We start from the raw sequence: 7,856 nt of genomic DNA, 5'->3' as shown, positions 1-7,856 counted from the left end.
ACCACAGCTGTCAGCAAGCAGCCCCAACAGGGATCAGCATCACCCCAGATTGACTCCTCCTACCCAGGGAGAGAGGAAGAGAACCACACATACCAGTTTAACTGTGGTCCCAGCAGCGGGCTGGGGACAGACAACTGGTCTGACCGCAGACCTCAGCAACCAATAATAGCTTCTCAGGAGACAAAACAGAGAGAGCACCCTATGGTTCAGTGCTGCCACAGTTCTGGCAAAAGCCTTATCTGACCCAACTCAAGCACAAGGTGGCCCCAGACTGGCACACTAACAACACAGGGACCAAACCCTGACCACAATAGGCAAAGAGAGCCGTTGCAGGTGACTGGACTGAAAGCAAATGCAGCTCAGCCACAATAATAGGATGCACACTACACACATAGAAGACTCTCCTGAAGCACCAGGTTCTGGTTAACAGGGGACATGCAGAGCACTATAAGACCTCTTCTTCATAGGCAACTACATTCAAGAGCAGAAGGCAGAGCTGACTTTCCTAAAACAGAGAAACAGACACAGAAAGTTAAACAAAATGAGGAGGCAGAGAAACATGTCCCAAATGAAAGAACAGGGCAAAATCACAGAAAGAGAGCTAAAGGAAAAGAAGATATGTAAGATACCAATGGTCATAAACTTAGCCATGGAACTTCAGAAAAGAGTGGAGGACCTCAGTGAGATTCTGAACAAAGAGATAGAAAAAATAAAAAAAGAAACAATCAAAGATGAAGAACTCAATAACCGAAGTTAAAAATACACTAGAGGGAGGGTGCACCTGGGTGGCTCAGTTGGTTGAACTTCCAACTCTTGATTTCAGTTTTTGTCATGATCCCAGGCTTGTGGGATCGAGCCCCACATCAGGCTCCTCACTAAGCATGGAGCCTACTTGGGATTCTCTTTCTCTCTCTCTCTGCCTCTCCTCCCCCTACCCATCAAAAAAAAAAAAATACACTAGTGGGAATAAATAGTAGACTAGAGGAAGCAGAAGAATGGATCAGCAACCTGGAGGATACATTAATGGAAAGTAATCAGGTTGAATAAGAGAGAGAAAAAAGAATAATAAAAAATGAAAATAGACAAAGAAAACTCAGTGACACCATCTAGAGTAATAACATTTGTGAGGCATCTGGGTAGCTTAGTTGGTTCAGCGTCCAACTCTTGATCTTGGTTCAAGTCATGATCTCACAGTTTGTGAGTTTGAGTCCCACATCAGGCTCTTCACTCACAGTGCAAAGCCTGCTTGGGATTCTCTCTCTCCCTCTCTCTCTCTCTCTTTCTCTGCCCCCTCCTCCACTCTGCACTCTCTTTCTCTCAAAATAAATAAATAAACATTAAAAAAAAAGAGAGTGATAATATTTGCATATAAGGATCCTAGAAGGAGAAGAGAAAGAAAGGGGAGCTGAAAATTTATTTGAAGAAATAGTAGCTGAAAGCTTCCTGAATCTGGGGAAGAAAACAGATATCCAGATACAGGAAGCACAGAGAGTTCCCAACAAAATCAATCCAAGGAGGTCCACACCAAGACACATAGTAACTGAAATGACAAAAAGTAGTGATAAAGAGGATTTTTAAAGCATTAAGAGAGAATAAAACAGTTACATACAAGGGAAACCCCTTAAGGTCATCAGCTTATTTTTCAGCAGAAACTTTGCAGGCCACAAGGGAGGGGAATGATATATAAAAACTGCTGAAGGAAAAAATCTCTGCAACCAAGAATACTCTATCCAGCAAGAATACTCTGACATTCAGAATAGAAAAGAGATAGTTTCCCAGACAAACTAAAGTTAAAGGAATTCATCATCACTAAATCAGATCTACAAGAAATGTTAAAGGGGATTCTTTGAGCAGAAAGGAAAGACTAAAAGCAAGAGTAAGAAAAGTAAGAAGCACAAAAGCAGTAAAATTAAGTATATCTATAAAAATCAGTCAAGGGACTCACAAATTGAAAGATATAAAATATGACACCATATACTTAAACATGGGGGGAGAGGAGTAAAAATTTAGTGTTTTTAGAATGAGTTCACACTTAAGCAACCATCAACTTAAGATACACTGTTATGATATATATGCATAAGACGATAAATATAAATCTAATGGTGACCACAAATAAAAAAAACCAGAAATGCAAAAAGAGAGAGAGAGAGACAGAGAAAGGAATCCATGTATATTATTAAAGAAAGCCAACAAACTGTGAGAAAAGAGAGCAAGAGAAGATAGGAATATAGAGGAACTACAAAAACAACCATAAAACAAATGACAAAATGGCAATAAGTACAGACCTGTCAGTAATTACTTTGGATGTAAATGGACTAAGCACTCGAATCAAAAGACATAGGGGGATGGAATGAATAAAAAACAAAACCTATCTATTTGTTGCCTACAAGAGACTCATTTCAAACCTAAAGACACATGCAGATTGAAGATGAAGGGATGGAAAGGCATTTATACAAATGGCAATAAAAAGAAAGATGGGGTAACAATACTAATATCAGACAAAATAGACTTTGTTCTATTTAGATAGGATTTTTTTTTAATTTCAGAGAAATAGAGAGAGTGAATGGGGGAGAGGGGCAGAGAGAGAATCTTACACAGGCTCCACACTCAGCACAGAGCCCAACACAGGACTCAATCCCACAGTCCTGGGATCGTGACCTAGGTCAAAATCAAGAGTCAGACACTCAACCAACTGAGAGACCCAGGCACCCCTTGGACAAAATAGAATTTAAAACAAACACTGATAAAAAGAGACAAATAAAGACACTATTATAATCATAAAGGGAACAACCTAACAAGAATATATAACAATTATAAATATTTATGCACCCAACATGAAAGCACCAAAATACTTAAAGCAACTAATAACAAACGTAAAGAAAGTAACTGATAGTAATACAATAATAGCAGGGGACTTTAACACCCCACTTACATCAGTGGATAGATCATCCAAACAGAAAATCAATAAGGAAACAGTGGTTTTGAATGACACATTGGACCTAATAATGACACATTGGATCCAATAAATATGTATTTCAGAACGTTCCATCCTAAAACAGCAGAATACACATTCTTTCGAGTGCACATGGAATATTCTCCAGGATACATCACACGTTAGGCCACAAAAAAGTTTCAACATATTCAAAAAGATTGAATTCATAGCATCTATCATGTCTAACCACAATACTATGAAACTAGAAATCAACCACAAGAAAAAATCTGCAAATAACACAAATATATGGAGGTTAAATAACATGTTACTAAACAATAGATGGGTCAGCCAAGAAATCAAAGTGAAAATCAAAAAATACATGGAGAAAAATGAAAATGAAAACACAATGTTTCAAAATCATTAGGATGCAGCAAAAGCTGCTCTAAGAGGGAAGTTTACGACAATACAAGCCTACCCCAAGAAGCAAGAAAAATCTCAAATAAATAACCTAAACTTACACCTAAAGGAGTTAGAAAAAGAAGAACAAACAAAACCCGAGAACAGTAGAAAGAAGGAAATAATAAAGATTAGAGTAAAAATAAATTAAATAGAAATCAAAAAACAACATCAACAAAAAAACAATAGAACAGATCAATGAAACCAAGGGCTGGTTCTTTGAAAAGATCTACAAAATTGATAAACCTTTAGCCAGACTCATAAAAAGAGAGAGAGAGAGGACTCAAATAAACAAAATAAAAAATGAAAGAGGAGAAATAACAACCAACACCACAGAAATACAAAGGATTAAAAGAGAATATATGAAAAAATTATATGCCAACAAATTGGACAACCTAGAAGAAATGGATAAATCCCTAGAAACATGAAAACTCCCAAAACTGAATCAGAAAGAAATAGAAAATTTTAACATATCAATTATAAGCAATGAAATTGAAGCAGTGATCAAAAAAACTCCCAACAAACAAGAGTCTGGGATCAGATGGCTTCACCATTTGGTGAACTCTACCAAACATTTACAGAATAATTAAGTGCACGGTGATGGACTGATGACAGCCCTTCTCTGTGGGCCTTTCATAGTGTGCCAGTGCCAGAGATGCATGCAAACCATTGCCCAGCCTTCTCACCAGTGGGCTGTGAGCACTGAAGGGAGCTGTACAGTGTGAAAAAATGACAACAAAAATAAAACATAGAATTAATATGTATTCTTCTTAAACTATTCCAAAAAATAGAAGAGGAAGGAAACCTTCCAAGTTCATTCTATGAGACAAGCATTACCCTGATACCAAAACCAGATAAAGATACTACCAAAAAAAGACAACTACAGGCCAATATCTCTGATGAACATAATTAAAAAATCCTCACTGAAGTATTAGCAAACCAAATCCAAGAATACATTAAAAATCATCCACTATGATCAAGTGAGATATATTTATTTCTGGGACCCAAGGGTGGTTCAATATTCACAAATCGATCAACATGATACATCATATCAAAAAGAGAAAGGACAGGGGCACTTGAGTGGCTCAGTCAATTGAAAGTCCAATTCTTGATTTCAACTCAGGTCATGGTCTCATAGTTCATGGGTTTGAGCCCTTCATAGGGCTCTGTGCTGATGGCATGGAGCCTGCTTGGGATTCTCCCTCTCTCTGTGCCCCTCCCCAGCTTACACTCTCTTGGTCACTCCTACAATAAATAAACTTTAAAAAAAAATTTCTTAATTTAGTAAGAGAAAGGATAAAAACCATATGATCATTCAATAGATGCAGGAAAAGCATTTGACAAAGTACAACATGTATTCATAATAAAACTCCCTCAACATAGTAGTTTTAGACAGAACATATCTCAACATAATAAAGGCCACATATGAAAAACCCACAGCTAACATCATACTCAATGGTGACAAACTGAGAGCTTTTGCCATAAGATCAGGAATAAGACAAGGACATCCACTCTTACCACTTTTATTCAGCATACTACTGGAAGTCCTAGCTATAGCAATCAGACAAGAAAAAGAAATAAAAGGCATCCAAACTGGTAAAAGAAGTAAAATTTTCATTATATGTAGATGATATGATACTCTATATAGAAAACCCTAAAGACTCCACCAAAAAACTACTGGAACTGATAAATGAATTCAGTAAAGTTGCAAAATCAATTTACAGAAATCTATTGCATTTCTATATACTAATAATTAAAGTGCAGAAAGAGAAATTGAAAAAAAAAATCCAATTTACAGTTTCACCAAAAATAATAAGATACCCAGGAATATATTTAATCAAAGAGATGAAAGACTGCACTCTGAAAAACTATAAAACTCTGGTGAAAGAAATTGAAGATGACACAAACAAATGGAAAGATATTCCATGCTCATGGACTGGAAGAACAAATATTGTTAAAATGCCCATACTACTCAAAGCAATCTACAGATTTAATGCAATCCCAATCAAAATACCAACAGTGTTCTTTCACAGAACTGGAACAAATAATCCTAAAATTTGAATGGAACACAAGACTCCACATAGCCAAAGCAATCTTGAAAAAGAAGGTAAAGGGGCGCCTGGTGGCGCAGTCGGTTAAGCGTCCGACTTCAGCCAGGTCACGATCTCGCGGTCCGTGAGTTCGAGCCCCGCGTCAGGCTCTGGGCTGATGGCTCGGAGCCTGGAGCCTGTTTCCGATTCTGTGTCTCCCTCTCTCTCTGCCCCTCCCCCGTTCATGCTCTGTCTCTCTCTGTCCCCAAATAAAATAAAAACGTTGAAAAAAAAAATTTAAAAAAAAAAAAAAGAAAAGAAAAAGAAGGTAAAAACTGGAGGTATCACAGAGGCATCTGGCTAGCTCAGTCGGTAGATCATGCAACTCTTGATCTTGGGGTTGTGAGTTCTGCCCCCATGTTGGGCATAGAGTTTACTTAAAACAAACAAAGATTTTAAGAAAAACCTGGAGGTCTCACAATGCCATTTTTCCAGACATACTACAAAGCTATAGTAATCAAGACAATATGGTACTAGCACAAAAATAGACATATAGACCAATAGAACAGAATAGAGAGCCCAGAAATAAATCCTTGATCATATGGTCAATTAATCTTCAGCAAAGGAGGCAAGACTATGCAATGAGAAAAGGACAGTCTCTTCAACAAATGGTGCTGGGAAAACTGGACAGCTACATACAAAATAATGAAATTGGACCACTTTCTTATACCTTATACAAAATAAACTCAAAATGGATTAAAGATCTAAATGTGAGGCCTGAAACAGTAAAAATCTTAGAAGAGAGCACAGGCAGTAATTTCTCTGACATCAGCTGTAGCAACATTTCTCTAGATATGTTTCCTGAGGCAAGGGAAATAAAAGCAAAAATAAACTATTAGAACTACATCAAAAGAAAAGTTTATGCACAGGAAAGAAAACAACAACAGGAAAAAAAAAACCTAGTGAATGGGGAGAAGATATTTGCAAATGACATTTCCAATAAAGGGTTAATATCCAAAATATATGCAGAACTTTTACAACTCACACCAATAAAACCAAACAACCCAATTTTTCTTTTTTTCTTTTTTTTCAATATATGAACTTTATTGTCAAATTGGTTTCCATACAACACCCAGTGCTCATCCCAAAAGGTGCCCTCCTCAATACCCATCACCCACCCTCCCCTCCCTCCCACCCCCCATCAACCCTCAGTTTGTTCTGTTTTTAAGAGTCTCTTATGCTTTGGCTCTCTTCCACTCTAACCTCTTTTTTTTTTTTTTCCTTCCCCTCTCCCATGGGTTTCTGTTAAGTATCTCAGGATCCACATAAAAGTGAAAACATATGGTATCTGTCTTCCTCTGTATGGCTTATTTCACTTAGCATAACACTCTCCAGTTCCATCCATGTTGCTACAAAGGGTCATATTTCATTCTTTCTCATTGCCACGTAGTACTCCATTGTGTATATAAACCACAATTTCTTTATCCATTCATCAGTTGATGGACATTTAGGCTTTTTCCGCAATTTGGCTATTGTTGAGAGTGCTGCTATAAACATTGGGGTACAAGTGCCCCTATGCATCAGTACTCCTGTATCCCTTGGGTAAATTCCTAGCAGTGCTACAAACAATCCAGTTTTAAAAATGAGCAGAAGAGGGGCACCTGGATGGTTTAGTCGGTTGAACATCTGACTCTTGATTTTGGCTGGGGTCATTATCTCACTGTTCATGGGATTGAGCCCCACGTCGGGCTCTGCACTGGCAGCACAGAGCAAGCTTAGGATTCTCTCTATTCCTCTCTCTCTCTCTCTGCCCCTCCCCAGTTCTCTCTCTCTCTCAAAATAAATGAATAAACATTTAAGAAAAAAATGGGCAGAATACATGAATAGGCATTTCTCCAAAGAAGACATCCAGATGGCTAACAGACATATGAAAAGATGCTCAACACACTCATCATCAGGGAAATGCAAATCAAAACTATAATGAAATAACCACCTCACACTTGTCAGAATGGCTAAAATCCACAACACAAGAAACAGTAAGTGTTGACGAGGATGTGGAGAAAAAGGAACCTTCATGCATCTTCCAACTATTGTTGGGAAACTGGTGCAGCCACCATGGAAAACAATATGGAGGTTCCTCAAAAAATTAAAAATAGAATTACCATATGACTTAGTAATTCCACTACTGGGAATTTACCCAGAGAATACAAAAACACTAATTTGAAAACGTATGTGTACCCCTATGTTTATTGCAGTATTATTTACAATAGGCAAGTTATGAAAGCAACCCAAGTGTTCATCGATAGATGACTGGATAAAGATGTGATATATACATATATATTGGGGGGGCAGGCTTGCAGCCAGGCCAGGTGCCTAGCTGCATATATATATACACATATGTATGTATGTGTGTGTGTGTGTGTGTGTGTGTGTGTGTA

General features: G+C 37.7%; 1 non-coding gene across 1 annotated transcript; it reads left to right on the top strand.

Moving 5' to 3' along the window:
* Positions 1 to 3,980: 3,980 nt before the first annotated feature.
* LOC131515618 (small nucleolar RNA SNORA42/SNORA80 family) lies at positions 3,981 to 4,110 on the top strand. The gene has a single exon (XR_009263672.1). It is a non-coding gene; the product is annotated as a small nucleolar RNA SNORA42/SNORA80 family (small nucleolar RNA).
* Positions 4,111 to 7,856: the final 3,746 nt, after the last annotated feature.

This window comes from Neofelis nebulosa, chromosome 6, assembly GCF_028018385.1.
Source record: "Neofelis nebulosa isolate mNeoNeb1 chromosome 6, mNeoNeb1.pri, whole genome shotgun sequence".
NCBI classification, from domain to species: domain Eukaryota; kingdom Metazoa; phylum Chordata; class Mammalia; order Carnivora; family Felidae; genus Neofelis; species Neofelis nebulosa.
This window is presented reverse-complemented; position numbering and strand designations above follow the sequence as displayed.